We start from the raw sequence: 16,754 nt of genomic DNA on the forward strand, positions 1-16,754 counted from the left end.
GTGGTATAGGTGAGGGAAGGACTTGGTGTGGAGTGAGGAAGGACTTGGTGTGTGGTGTAGGGTGAGGGAAGGACTTGGTGGTGTGTGTGATGAGGGGAAGGACTTGGTGTGTGTTATAGGAGTGAAAGGACATGGTATAGGAGTGGGGAAGGACTTGGTGTGGTGTGTGAGGGTGAGGGAAGGACTTGGTGTGGTATAGGGTGAGGGAAGGACTTGGTGTGTGTGGTGTAGGAGTGAGGGAAGGACTCTTGTGTGGTGTAGAGGTGGGGAAGGACTTGGTGAGGGGTGAGGAAGGAATCTTGTGTGGTATAGGTGTGGGGAAGGACTTGGTGTAGGACTCTTGTGTGGTATAGGTGTGAGGGAAGGACTTGGTGTGTGGTGTAGGGTGGGGAGGACTTGGTGTGTGGTGTAGGAGTGAGGGAAGGACTTGGTATGTGGTGTAGGAAGGACTTGGTGTGTGGTTAGGACTAATATGTGCCCCTATAGATGGTCTTGTAGGTTAGTTCTTTATAATTCACTGTTATAATCTTGTGTGGACGTTATCGCCAGGTTGTCATGAACGAAGATAAGGTTATTCTGTTAAGTTTATTATTTGTCTTAATTCAACCATTGTAAAGTGAAGTGCTTCAGTCCCACCAATGGGGTACACTGCTGACGTCATTGTTTTGTAGTCTATTCCACCAATGGAGTAAACTGCTGGCGGTGATCACTGCTGTGTGCCACCAATAGTGATCCTCAGGTGACTTTAGCCCTCAGAACATGTAATATTGGTATAAAGCAAGTTGTACAGATGTACTAATGTCAGCATTCACTGAGTATTTGGTACTTTAAAGCCTGGAAGAGGTCAATGATATATATTGTTACGTAGAGATTATTGTAATCTTTTTGAGCTGAGACAAGTGATGTATGTTTTATCTCGCTATTGTTACAACAACTAGCAGTTAAACAAAGATAAAACATTACAGGATACACCATTTGTCTCGGCTCAAAGATTATTGTAAGCTTTAACAATATATATCACTCTTCCAGGCATTAAAGTACCATATACTCGTAAACAATTGCTTACATTTATTAAGTCAATATTAGTACTCCTGCACAACTTGCTTATGTATACCAACGAGTTTTTATATGGACAAGTTTTTATAATTATGAAAAATTTTGTATATGTTGAACCTTTTAAAAAAAATGTTGTTTTGTAAAAATAAATTTCTCCTTAGTATGTAAAGTGTTTTACTTAGATTTTAGGAAAAAAGTTCGACGTGTAAACTGGACACTTCAAACAAGGCAATCGAGATAGTCTATAAAGCAAAAAAAATGGACATTTTTTTGAAGAAAAGTTTGAAAATTTCTAAAAATTGAAGTTATTTTTTATAATTTGAAATATTAAAGTATAAAAATAAATTAATAGTTAATTTATATTAGTTATTAAATGTTATATTTAAGTTATTAAGAAATATAGTACTGAATATCGTAAAGTGTTTTCGATATTCAGCAAAAAGTGGATTACTGAATATCGAAAAGTGTTTTCGATATTTAGCAAACATGGATTGCTGAATATCGAAAACTGTTTTCGATATTCAGTAAAAGTTATTCAAGTGTTGATCCACCACACTAGGAGTTACTAGACTTATCAGATGAGACCAAGAGTGTTAAGTCAGGTCTATGAAAACTGTGAGACTTATTAACATTTATTTTTGATATTAAATACAAAGTTATTATGCGGCTTGGAGAGTAGAGGTCACTGCTGGAGGTCACTCAATATATGCTTGGAGCGAGAGGTCAGGTCACATTGCTGTAGGTCACGCCACCTGTTGCTTGGAGAGGACAAGTCACTGCTGGAGGTCACTCAATATATGCTTGGAGCGAGAGGTCAGGTCACAGTGCTGTAGGTCACGCCACCTGTTGCTTGGAGGACAAGTCACTGCTGGAGGTCACTCAATATATGCTTGGAGCGAGAGGTCAGGTCAGATGCTGTAGGTCACGCCACCTGTTGCTTGAAGGACAAGTCACTGGAGGTCACTCAATATATGCTTGGAGCGAGAGGTCAGGTCACAGTGCTGTAGGTCACGCCACCTGTGGAGAGGACAAGTCACTGCTGGAGGTCACTCAATATATGCTTGGAGCCAGAGGTCAGGTCACAGTGCTGTAGGTCACGCCATGTTGCTTGGAAGGACAAGTCACTGCTGGAGGTCACTCAATATATGCTTGGAGCCAGAGGTCATGTCACAGTGCTGTGGGTCACTCCACATGTTGTAGACAGGTCACAGTAATTGTTGAAGGCTTCAAGTCACTCTGGGACGACCGTCTCACCTGTAGGGAATAAAGAATAAGTTTATTTTATGGACAAGTCTGGGTCAAGATCTTACAAGCTTAAAAATTTTGATAATAGGCTATATTAATTAGTTAACTTTAAAATGCCATTATTAAATTATCCACAAAACTCTACTAACAATATATGAATAAACTGCGTATATTTAACATTAATATCTACAATAAAACTTTGTCTAAAATGCCAGAAACTCTTAATAGATCTCTTTAAAGTCCAATAACTTACGACAATTATATTAAGGTAAAAACTAAAATACTTAAGAATACTACAAATTACCTCAATGGAAATAATTCTGTGAAATGGTTCCTTTGACCTCACCGAGTTTAATGTAATACAGTGTTACGGGTATGATGCCCTCCGGAGGGTATATGGTGGGTAGGGTCACTGAGGGTAGACCGTGGGTATGATGCCCTGTGAAGGGTATATGGTGGTACCGAGGGTAGACCGTGGGTATGATGCCCTCCGGAGGTATATGGTGGAGGGTCACTGAGGGTAGACCGTGGGTATGATGCCCTCAAGGGTATATGGTGGTACCGAGGGTAGACCGTGGGTAGGGTCATACCCGAGGTGGGCATCAGTTCTCAATACATCTCTTACAACATTATAAACAAGGCGCCAGTAACCCGCTACACGTTAACCCAAGATGGTGACGTAACCTACACTGATTATGACAGTTAACCCAAGATGGTGACGTAACCTACACTGATTATGACAGTTAACCCAAGATGGTGACGTAACCTACACTGATTATGACAGTTAACCCAAGATGGTGACGTAACCTACACTGATTATGACAGTTAACCCGAAGATGGTGACGTAACCTACACTGATTATGACAGTTAACCCGAGATGGTGACGTAACTCAACAATTATGACAGTTAACCCAAGATGGTGACGTAACCTACACTGATTATGACAGTTAACCCAAGATGGTGACGTAACCTACACTGATTATGACAGTTAACCCGAGATGGTGACGTAACCTACACTGATTATGACAGTTAACCCAAGATGGTGACGTAACCTACACTGATTATGACAGTTAACCCAAGATGGTGACGTAACCCATCTCTCAGGTTAAAGTATAATATAATACTCGTTCCTTTAAGTGGTATAGATTGTGTTTAAAGTTTACCATAAAACCTTCCGTAAACCAGGTGCGCGGGGTGACAAGTTACCCTTGGGGAGTAAACTACAAGTATTAAGTTAATCAACAAACTCGTAGGTCAACTAACTCCGTCCTGGACACCTGTGTAACCTTCTACACACTGATGACGTAACAGCAAGGTAATAACGCCCACTAAGTACACGTAATATACGGCAATACCTGTACACTAATGGGTAACACCTACCCGTCACAGGAACACCCGTCACCCAGGGAACAACACCGTCACCCAAACACCGTCACCAGGGAACACCGTCCCACGAACACCCACCACCCAAGAACACCGTCACCCAGGAAACACCACCACCCAGGAAACACCCACCACCCAGGGAACACCCCCCCAGGGAACACCCACCACCCAGGGGCACCGTCACCCAGGAACACCGTCACCCAGGAACACCGTCACCCAGGAACACCCGTCACCCAGGAACACCCGTCCCCAGGAACACCGTCACCCAGAACACCCGTCACAGGAACACCCGTCACCCAGGAACACCGTCACCCAGGGAACAACACCACCCGTCACCAGGGAACACCCGTCACCCAGGGAACACCGTCACAGGGAACACCCGTCACCCAGGGACACCGTCACCCAGGAAACCCGTCACAGGAAACACCCGTCACAGGGGCAACACCACCCGTCACCAGGGGAACAACACCACCCGTCACCCAGGAACAACACCACCGTCACCCAGGAACACCGTCACAGGGAACACCACCCGTCACCCAGGGAACACCCGTCACCCAGGGAACACCGTCACCAGGAAACACCCGTCACAGGGAAACACCCGTCACCCGAGGAACAACACCGTCACCCAGGGAACAACACCACCCGTCACCAGGGAACACCGTCACCAGGGACACCCACCCGTCACAGGGAACAACACCACCCGTCACCCAGGGAACAACACCCGTCACAGGGAACACCCGTCACCCGGGAACAACACCACCCGTCACCAGGGAACACCGGTCGAGGAAACACCGTCTTCACCAGGAACACCCACCACAGGAACACCCACCACGTCACCCAGGGAACACCCGTCACCCAGGTACAACACCACCCGTCACCCAGACACCTATCACCCAGGAAACACCCACCACCCAGGAACACACCCACCACCCAGGGAACAACACCACCCGTCACCTGACAGTAACAGTAGCGTCTGTAAAGCAGCGGTTCGTAATCAACAGCCGTCAGCAGGACACAGACACCAGGCGGGCAGCAGCACTCGGGCAGCAGTAAACAGCGGAAGCAGCACAGTGAAACTAACAGTCGCTGGGTGTGTCAGGTCCACTGTCACCTCTATCACCAGTTCACTGTGAGTCTGGAGACGTGTGAATGAAGCCTCGACTCTCCCAAACTGAACCATCAAACATCTGAATCCCAGTTTACTAACGAATATGAGCACTTTTACTAAACCACCGCAGAGAAAATAACCTTTAGTAAATAATAATAATGAATTAATTAACACAATAAAGCTATTACTCATAATTACTTTAATCATTGAGGAAGTGACTCAATGTTCGAGGACTGATTCGGTGTGTTGTGGTCCTGCAATGACGTCATCAGTGGGCGGGTTAGTAAACGAGGTGTTTGGACGATCTGTTAGTTGTTGCGCTGGTTTATAATTGTTTACAGTATATGACAACAGACGAATATGATAAATAAACAATATATTCTTGACTTATCATCGTTTCTTGTAAAGTACACACACACACAGACACACACACACACGCACACAGACGTGATCGACTGCTCAAGCGGCTAACAGACCGATCAGTGACGAACAGGTTAAGTAAAGTAAAGGATAACCCAAGAAAGACGTTAATAGCTTTTATATCCACTTGTATTAACAGTATGTATTAACATGTAATATCGGACGTCAAAGTTTAACAGTTCATATGTGCATAAACTTGTAATTGTGGAGGTTGTATAAATTAGGATAGTTCCCCACCGCCAACATCGTTTCTGATTCATAAATTATAAAGTCTACGGGAACTGCATATGTTTTCAGAAATTGTCAGCTGGAGATCGTAATAAAATTGACCTTAACTCTTCACCATGATCGTAAATTCCTTATACAGTGAGTGTAACGAGCACAAAATATCCCCAGTGACTGGAGATTAGCGTAGTGAGTAAAGTAGAATAACAGCACACCGCACACACACACACACACACACACACAGACGTGATCGACTGCTCAAGCGGCTAACAGACCGATCAGTGACGAACAGGTTAAGTAAAGTAAGGATAACCCAAGAAAGACGTTAATAGCTTCATCCACTTGTATTAACAGTATCTATTAACATGTAATATCGGACGTCAAAGTTTAACAGTTCATGTGTGCATAAACTTGTAATTGTGGAGGTTATTAGGATAGTTTCCCCACCTGCAGCATCGTTTCTCTGATTCCATAAATTATAAAGTCTACGGGAACTGCACGTATGTTTTCAGAAATTGTCAGCTGGAGATCGTAATAAAATTGACCTTAACTCTTCACCATGATCGTAAATTCCTTATACAGTGAGTGTAACGAGCATAAGAATCTGATAGTGACTGGAGATTAGCGTAGTGAGTAAAATAGTGTACACACACACACATACATAGCATTTAAGTGTAAAGGTAAGAGATAAAAGTAGACTTTCTTACGATTTACACGGGACATATTCTGAAACAAGGTAGTGCAATTCCCGTAGACTTTGTAAAAATGAAAACAGAGAAAACGATACTCGCCTGACAGTTGAAGGGTAAACTATCCTAATTTACCTTACGTCCCATATTGTTAGATTGTTTGCATAACTGTACTCTCTATGAACATTGTTTCCATACCACTAATGTCTATGTACATTGTTTACATACCTACACTGTCTCTGCACATTGTTTACATACCTACACTGTCTCTACACATTGTTTACATACCTACACTGTCTCTACACATTGTTTACATACCTACACTGTCTCTTCACATTGTTTACATACCTACACTGTCTCTGCACATTGTTTCATACCTACTGTCTCACATTGTTTACATACCTACACTGTCTCTGCACATTGTTTACATACCTACACTGTCTCTGCATCATTTTACATTTACACTGTCTCTACACATTGTTTACACTGTCTCTGCACATTGTTTACATACCTACACTGTCTCTACATTGTTTACATACCTACACTGTCTCTGCACATTGTTTACATACCTACACTGTCTCTGCACATTGTTTACATACCTACACTGTCTCTACATTGTTTACATACCTACACTGTCTCTACACATTGTTTACATACCTACACTGTCTCTACACATTGTTTACATACCTACACTGTCTCTACACATTGTTTATACCTACACTGTCTCTACACATTGTTTTACATACCTACACTGTCTCTACATTGTTTACATACCTACACTGTACACATTGTTTACATACCTACACTGTACACATTGTTTATACCTACACTGTCTCTACACACTGTTTAATACCTACACTGTCTCTACACACTGTTTACATACCTACACTGTCTCTACATTGTTTACCTACACTGTCTCTACACACTGTTTACATACCTACACTGTCTCTACACACTGTTTACATACCTACACTGTCTCTACACACTGTTACATACCTACACTGTCTCTACATTGTTTTACCTACACTGTCTCTACACACTGTTTACATACCTACACTGTCTCTATTTATACCTACACTGTCTCTACATTGTTTACACTGTCTCTACACACTTTTACATACCTACACTGTCTCTACACTGTTTACATACCTACACTGTCTCTACACATTGTTTACATACCTACACTGTCTCTACACATTGTTTACATACCTACTGTCTCTACATTGTTTACATACCTCTGTCTCTACATTGTATACCTACACTGTCTCTACATTGTTTACATACCTACATGTCTCTACACATTGTTACATACCTACACTGTCTCTGCACACTGTTTACATACCTACACTGTCTCTTATTTTACCTACACTGTCTCTACACTGTTTACATACCTACACTGTCTCTACACATTGTTTACATACCTACACTGTCTCTACACATTGTTTACATACCTACACTGTCTCTACACATTGTTTACATACCTACACTGTCTCTACACATTGTTTACATACCTACACTGTCTCTACACATTGTTTACATACCTACTGTGTCTCTACACATTGTTTACATACCTACACTGTCTCTACACACTGTTTACATACCTACACTGTCTCTACACATTGTTTACATACCTACACTGTCTCTACACATTGTTTACATACCTACACTAGGGTAGAGCTCCACGTGCCTCAGGATGTTGATGTATACCTCTGTCTACACTATGTTGTTGTTTTCTCCTCTGTTACTTCACATCTGCCATTGGCCCAGTAGGTCTCCTCTGTACTACTCATTAACTAAACGAAATGATTAACTAAAGTGTGTTGCGAAATAACTGGTGTATGAGAGAGAGTCTTGGATTTTACAGAACGGTTCCAGAAGTCTGTGAATGTGTGTCAGTCGCCTCCACCAGTTGCCTACATTCACAGTGACCCGGTTCCTTCCCACAACCTCGGGGGATAAATGGGAAAAAATTGCTCTCCTGATTAGTCATAGATCTCTTCTCCTGCTCCTCTTGTCTGGCCCACACACCGCCCACACCACCCCCAGACCGCCCGTACATCGCCTCCTATACCCGCATATAATTTACGAAAATAGACCCGTGTTTTCCCTTCATTTTTCTCATCTCGCTGCTGCCTCTTCTGACCAGACTGCAGAGTGTAACGTTAAAACATAGTTTTCCTTGACCTTTATTTCCGTTCTTATGTTACGACGCTGTTGGGGTGTCAGCTGTAATGTGGGTTGTCACTGTCTTGAATTTGTTGGGTGACATGCACACACACACACACACACACACACACACACACACACACACACACTCATAGACGCAGTGTTTTATGGTCTATTCCCCGCCGGTCATACATGACACGAGAGGAGCACTTTCAAATGACCCCGACGACGCGGTTGACCTCACATGACCCCACGCGCTGGAAGGTCAAGAGGTCAGGTCATGGGAATTTAAGCATGAGGAATTCCGGGGGTGAGCAGTACACAGCTCCTTTGTAAACAAGTTCAGAGCTCGGATCCCCAAAAGTTCCCCTATGTTAAAGGGACCTCACGTGAAGATTAACACCCCAGCTTATTTCACCTGATAATCAAACACCTTAACGCTACGTTGGGTGGGGGGGTAGTGTTGAATGGTTAATCTTAAGGTGAAATAAATGAACTAAGGTGCTTAGTACACAGATGAGTACACATTCCCACTCCTCAACACACACATGTACACATGATATACGTCCATCAAAATACACACACACACACACACACACACACACACACATCCCTTCCTTCGCTCCCTTAGGATAATCCTTGATGCAATTATTGCTATTGTTAAGATGACTGGACTAATCCTAAGGGATTTGGCCCGATTTAACCAAAGCCCACCCACCCACCCATCCCTAGACAGAGAGAGGCCACCCCCTCCTATAACTCGCTCTCACAGGAAACATGTCTACCTGGCCATAGGAAATGACTGTTAATTACACCCATAGAGTCTTCCTGCTCTCACCTGGGCCAACACCTGATGACTCTCCCGCCACTACTCTCATTAGTTCGTGACGGTAATCAGCCTCAGGAAACATATTGTAGAGTATTTTTTGACACCCAGGATAATATTTCATCTCAGGAAATATATTAAGATATATTTTTCAGCACCTTCACAAATATTAGTATCATGATCTATATTAAAAACATATTTTTGGTGTTTTTGTAAATATATTGTTCCTGGATATATTTTTCTCAGATCAAAGGCAATAATTAGTGAGGAAATATATCGTAATATATATTTTGTGATGAAAATGTTATGTAAGACTTGTTCTCGTGAGTGAGTGAGTGAGGGAAGGAAAGAGTGAGCAGAGTGAGGGAAGGAAAGAGTGAGTGAGTGAGGGAAGGAAAGAGTGAGTGAGTGAGGGAAGGAAAGAGTGAGTGAGTAAATGAATGATTAAGTGAGTGAGTGAGTAACAATTACTTATCAACATTACAACATTTCCACCACAGATGTTTTAACAATAATAAATTTTGTTAAACGTGTCTCTTGCTAGCTGCTCGTGACCCCTTAAATGAGGTAGACTACTAACTTGACCTCACCTGCTTCACCTTTGACCTGACCCATCCATTTGTGCTGGCCGCTTCCCTTGACTTCATTGTGTGTGTCTCTCTCTCTCTCCCTCCTCCCTCTCTCCCTCCTCCCTCTCTCCCTCCCTCCCTCTCTCCCTCTCTCTCTCCTTCCTCCCTCTCTCCCTCCTCCTCTCTCCCCCTCCCTCCCTCTGACCCGCCACCCGACATCACCTGGACTAATATATCAAGCGACTAAACTGGTTCTGGGAGCGAAACTAAACATCTGTCGAAAAATTGTCTGGATTTTAGTCTATCATATATGAAATTTCCTATCAGGGTAAACTGAACTTTGGGGATAAATTACTCGATTTATATATTAATTAGTCTAAAATCTTTCAATCTTACTGTGCAAGATCGATTTACACCGTTTTTTAATATGTAGAAAAAAAAAGGATTAACATTAGATAGTTAGAGGCGAATTGGTAGTTAGTTCGTCCTGTTATCTCTAGTTCACAATCTTGGTCAACACAATGTATATAATGCATCTTGTAGCTCTCTCCGTCACTGTCTTTCACCGTTGTATTGTGGAGGTGATGGTGTAATTTTTGTGATAAACAATGGCACTATTACTATCAGACACCATCACCATCAGACACTATCAGATACCACTCCACCATCAGATACCAGCATACCACAACCAGCGGATACCACCAAAAACCAGATACGCCAACCACACCTACACCACCAAGACATACCTACCACCACCCTACACCACACACCTACCACACACCTACCACCAAGACATACCTACCACCACACACCCCTACCACCACACACCCCTACCACCACCAAGACATACCTACCACCACACACCCTACCACACCCCTACCACCAAGACATACCTACCACCACACACCCTACCACCACAGACATCCACACACCCTACCACCACACACCCCTACCACCACACACCCCTCCCACCACATCGCCTCCCACCACCACCACGATACGCCTACCACTAAACACCCTCACCAAGGGTTTCCTCACCAGTAGATCAGTAAGGTGATACAGTCAAGGAGCTTTCAGCGGTAGACAGACTTGGGGTGACAGCTGAGGTTAAACGAGTTAATTAAAGGTAACTCCAGGTGCTTCCTTTTAACCTGTGTGTGTGTGTGTGTGTGTGTGTGTGTGTGTGTGTGTGTGTGTGTGTGTGTGTGATTAATTAAGGTAAACAAGGAGAGTAAGTCAAGTTTTTCCCCGTCGATATCAAAACAAACCAACAATAACAGACACCTTGCACAATATTGACACCGTATTAGCTAACCTAATCTCTGCACAACCGTAAGTCCAATGCTCCAATAATCACCCTCTCAAATCACCAGTTGAAATGACAAAGACAATAACATATGGACCTCTGAGAATCCACCTTTATTTTTATACCTTAAGTCAAGCTAATTAGATTTTTATTCACATCATCATTTTGAGGGAAAAAATATGAATTTGTGAAAGGTTGAAACGCCTGCAGGAGGAGGAGCTGGTGCTTATATTCTGGGTACTTGTGAGGTGAGTGATGGCCTTCTGCCCCTTATTAGTTGTTTTCCTTAGGAGGGAGGAAAGTGGTGTGTGTGGGTCGCTGAAAGTAGTGGGGAGTGACGACCCTTGAGAGACACTCCCCTCCCCTCCCTTCCTCTCCCCTCCCCTTCCCCTCTCCTCCCCTTCCCCTCCCCTTCCCCCCCGTCTCATTTTCTCTCTTATCTCTACTGTGTGTCTCTCCTCTTTTGCTATCACTATTATTCTTAACTTATCTCTCATTCTCTCTCTTTCTCTTTCGTCTGTCTTATCCTTTTTTTCGTATTTTTATCTCCACTCTATCAATGCTTCTTATCGTAATGGTTCCCTCACACACACACACACACACACACACACACACACACACACACTGTTGACTCAGCTTTGGTCTCTTGATCATAATTATTGGCTGGGATTCCTACTGTTTTCATTACTCCTTCAGCTACTTCTCCAGGTACTCCACCAGGTACTCCCCCAGGTCCAGGTACTCCTCCAGGCACTCCACCAGGTACTCCTTCAGGTACTCCACTATCGACTATGACGTAAACAACATATTCATTCATTATAAGGTCACCTCTCCCTCACTCACCCACAAATCCCCCAGTACCCCCATAATCCCCACCTCCCCCAGTACCCCCATAATCCCCACCTCCCCCAGTACCCCCACAATCCCCCCCAACACCCCCACTAGGCCAGGAATCACCCCAGGATATATCAGGCAGTAATGGAGCTTCCCTGCCTAATGCTGCCTCCTCGTCCCCTACTATAAGCAACACCCCTACACTGTCTACTTACCACGACCTGTTAAGTCCTCGCCATTCGCCAACCAGTCTTCCCGTTTGGGCGAATGTGGCGATTTATACACGGCGACTATAGGAGGGAAGAGGCGGCGAGTGAGGTGATGTAATTGTTTCCGATTATGAAGAATATTTTTACACACACACACACACATACAGGAACTAAAGGTAGTGTATGTGATGATGATGATGATGATGATGATGATGATGATGATGATGATGATAGGGAAACAAGGATTAAGGCGGGGGGGGGGGGGTAATTGATACATACAAACAGGAAGAGGAAGGTATCAACTTCAGTAATTAAGACACTGGTAAAATGTCCTTAGTGGGGGAGGTAGGTAAGTGTCCAGGGAGGTAAGGAGGTTAACATCCTGGGAGGTAGAAAGGCGGGTAAGTATCCAGGGAGGTAGGGAGGGAAGTAGGTAAGTGTCCAGGGATGTAGGGAAATAGGAAGGTAGTTAATGTCCAAGAAACGCTCAGGGAAATTCTGAACACAATGAGTACTGGGGACATTAGTGTTAGTACTAGGGACATTAGTGTTAGTACTAGGGATATTAGCGTTAGTACTAGGGATATTATGGACCCACTAGGGAGTTATACACCATCTAGGAATTACCTGGGAGTTTAGCAAGAGAATTTAGGCCACAATCTGGGAATTACGATACCTTAAACAGAGGGGCAATAGACAACCAGAGTATTACACATTTAGGTCACCCTCTTAATATCAGGAGCAGTAGTGAGGTAATTACAGGTATTGTGAGAGAGCCAGATGGTGTATGGCTGTATGGCGTCTAATGCACAGCTGCCTGACGAATACACCAAAATCACCTTATTGCTTTATGGTTTTATGATCTGAGGTGCGGATGCTTATAACTTAGAATTTTCAACGAATACGCCGTGTGTATTCTGATAAACATTGATTAAATTGTGTGTTGTTTTCCGTAATTGAGATAATAATGAGTTGTTAAGGTAATTAGGTAAATTTCTCTTAGCGTGAGTTATGGAAGAAGGGGAGTAAAATAAGTGTGTTTGACAATGTGACTTATCGGACAGGTGTGAAGGGCAGGTAAAAGGTATTTAGGCTACTGGAGGTGTGGGATAATCCTATGAGGCTTTCTCTTTGATTGCGGTGAGAGGTGTTGGTGGGTGAGGGAGGGAGGGGTGTTGGTGGGTGAGGGACGGATGTTGGTGGGTGAGGGAGGGGTGTTGGTGGGTGAGGGAGGGAGGGGTGTTGGTGGGTGAGGGAGGGGTGTTGGTGGGTGAGGGAGGGGTGTTGGTGGGTGAGGGAGGGGTGTTGGTGGGTGAGGGAGGGAGGGGTGTTGGTGGGTGAGGGACGGGTGTTGTTGGGTGAGGGGTATTGGTAGGCTATTCATACACCCACACCTTCTCCACCTATTCACACCCCCTCCCACACCACCATCCACATCCGCACCCACACCCCCCCATCCATCAACTAATAACAATAACAATAACCAAGATATTTACCTCCTGACACACGTACAGACAATCACCAACACCTCGACCTGTCTCAAGGTAAACTAATAACATCTAAAATATACAAACACTCAACTGGAATCATTAAACCACAACACAAAGACGGAGTCGAAAAAAGATCATCAATATCACAAGACACAACTGGATATCTCCTTCACGTCATCAATCTCACCTACAGTTGATGATGGGGAAAAATATTAATTAGCTTCAAGATTCCATAAATATCAATTCAGTTCTACAAAGACAATAGAGATTATAAACAAATATGGCGTCTGAATTGTAACCAAGACTCTACCGTAATTCAGTTTAGTTCAGTGAGGAATTATTCGTGCAGGTTCTCTCAATATCTAGACCTTGATCCCTGATATATATTGATAGGGGACACTTAAGAGGAGTTTATCTACGGGGATAATCCACTTACACGTCACCTATCGAAGGGATTAATCTACTTATACACTTATTATCCCGCGACTATGAGAGCTACTTGAGATGTGTTGTAAGTGATGGGAATGTTTACCAGTTGTCCAGTTCTCATAGTTGACGACGAAGGTAAATACACACTAAATCTAACCTAACTTAATTTAACTTAATTTAACTTAATCAAGCTTTAACTAACCTAAATTAATGTAGCTCCCCACAGGTAGTATTCAGGTGGTTAATTAATCCCCAGGTGAAATAACTTAGGGTGTTTAACCAACAGGTGAGTCATTACCTTAGTTATAATTATACCAATCATTAATTTTTTTCCATCAAAGTTCTATACCAATACTAGCAAGATAATGATATGTAGTTTACCATTTCTCTTTCAGTAAACACCGCTTCATCTACAGCTCCCCCTTCACCCCCTCCACCAGGTAACTCCTAATTAACTGGGTTTAGTTAAAGACGAACAGGTGGTCACGAGTCACTGAAGGGTCACAGAGCCCTACGACATTTTAGGGATACGTGATTAGGTCCAGGGCTGGGTTTTATTTCAGGGCAGCGGGTCACCAGAGGAGGAGGAGGAAGCCCTGAAGATAAACGGGTGACCTGACATCTTCTTCTGTCAGGGTTTATTAGGTTTAGATTATACAAGTAGGAGGGCGTGGGGGAGGGCGTGGGGTAGGGCGTGGGGGAGGGCGTGGGGGAGGGCGTGGGGGAGGGCGTGGGAGAGGGCGTGTGTGTATATGGTGTGGTGTGAGTAGTAGATGAAAGCATATGTGTGTGCTTGTGTGGTGAAAACATGTGCATAGGAAGAGTGAGTGAGAGACTGACTGACTGACTGCCTGACTGACTAACTGACTGACTGAATGAATGAATAAATAAGTTATAAACACAGACTAAATAATCATTCATAAATAACTATACACACACACACACACACACACACACTCACACACACACATGACAACACAATAACCAACAGGAAAACATTTTTATACAGCAACAAACGGTCATCCACGGCGTCACACCACACAACCAAATACACTAATTAAGTTCAACATATTACCTTATTTCCTCCTACAAAGCCGTTCCCTTAATTACGTATGGAAATAGACTTCATTATCACAGCGAGGGTAGACCACGAACACGACGGGCCGACCACTAATTCTCAAAGACTCGGGAGTTTATGTTTGTCTATGATTAGCCTCTGAGTACACGTGCATCTACCTGGTTCACTTAACTTACTATATTAGATAACAGTGAAAGTGGTGCTATGGTTGTAAAGACATTCCAATATGATTACCTGGAAATTTGAGACACCTCAGTTTATTTCACCTGAAGATTAATTAAACACCTTAAAACCGCAAACTTAACTTAATCTAAAGTACACTAACCTCATTTAACCTAATCTAACCACACACCTAATCATCAACCTGTCATTTACTGCCTCTGATAAATAAAGAATAATCCACGTATTTATTATTCATATCATTATCTGTTTCACTATTATCGTTATCAGTCGTTATTAACTTTACCTTTACCAATCTTCTCTATTTATCATCTAATTATTATTATTACTCCATAATCAACAAATCTCGTGAGGACGTAAATAAACATGGCTGAATAGAACCTTCAGTAATAATGGTCTCTCTCGATTCTCACTGATTATAATCTTTACTTTACCGGAGACCCGAGGAGTGTTTCTGAGGTGTAGCTGGGGTTAAGTGTACATGAGTGTATGCTGGGGTTAGTATACAGGGTAGGGTATACGCTGGGGTTAAATATACAATCCAGGGTATACCTAATGTGCACAATAAACTAGCTATGCCATGGCAAAACTAAAAACACCTGGAAATAAAAACTAAAACACATCCCTAATGTTAAAACGCATTACTAAAGGAACAGATAAAACGCACATAAACCTACGAGCAACACGGATAAACGCGTATAAGTGCGTAGTCACAGATCAAGTGTTACGCACTCATCTCAGGTCAAGTCAAGAAAGGCAACAGAATGTAAACAAAGATGGCGGCCACAATTATGTTCTGTTGTTGGTCGAGTGTTGTGTTGATGTCCCAGCCGAGGGTCTATGAGAGGTGTGGGGGTGTGGGGTGGTGTGGGGGTGATGTGGGGGGTGTGGGTGGTGTGGGGGTGATGTGGGGGTGAGGTGTGGTGTAGGGTGGTGTGGGGGTGATGTGGGGGTGTGGGGTGGTGTGGGGGTGTGGGGTTGTGGGGGTGATGTGGGGGTGAGGTGTGGTGTGTGGGGTGGTGTGGGGGTGATGTGGGGAGTGTAGGGTGGTGTGGGGAGGTGTGGGTAGAGTGGGACATGAGTGGGGAAGGTAAGACTAGTGTGGGAAGAGTGGGGCAGCTGCAGAGAGGGTGTGAGAAAAATGGAGAGGGTGGAAGAGGAGTATGGAGGGTGTGGGGAGGAGTGGGGAGGGTACAAATGGAGTGGGAAGAGTGGGAGGATGAGTGGGGAGGGTGTGTGGGGGGTAACCGGTAAAGGATGTAGGTAGGAAGGTGAGGTAAGGGAAGAGTTTGTTTACCTACCTAAGTGCAACTGAACTCTCAATAAGTGTAACCCAAGAGAGAGAGAGAGAGAGAGTCTGTTATTAAAGCATACAGAAAAATAGAAGAGAAACGTTGAGAAAGGGAGAGAACACACAAGGCAGGAGAGCGTGAGATAAAGATGACATACGAAGAGAAAGGGAAAGAGAAAAAAGAGAAAGTGTGAAAAAAAGAGAAAGAGAGAGATAGAATTTTACCCTATCTCTCACAATCTCTTTTCAT

General features: G+C 43.6%; 1 long non-coding RNA gene across 1 annotated transcript in view; it reads right to left on the reverse strand.

Moving 5' to 3' along the window:
* Positions 1-2,124: 2,124 nt before the first annotated feature.
* LOC121878829 overlaps positions 2,125-16,754 on the reverse strand; it is a 151,694-nt gene continuing 137,064 nt past the window's right edge. Inside the window, exon 4 of the long non-coding RNA XR_006091234.1 lies at positions 2,125-2,310. This is a non-coding gene — a long non-coding RNA (uncharacterized LOC121878829). The remainder of the gene's footprint in view (positions 2,311-16,754) is intronic.

The sequence above is a fragment of the Homarus americanus genome, unplaced genomic scaffold (genome assembly GCF_018991925.1).
Source record: "Homarus americanus isolate GMGI-L3 unplaced genomic scaffold, GMGI_Hamer_2.0 scaffold47294, whole genome shotgun sequence".
Taxonomy (NCBI): domain Eukaryota; kingdom Metazoa; phylum Arthropoda; class Malacostraca; order Decapoda; family Nephropidae; genus Homarus; species Homarus americanus.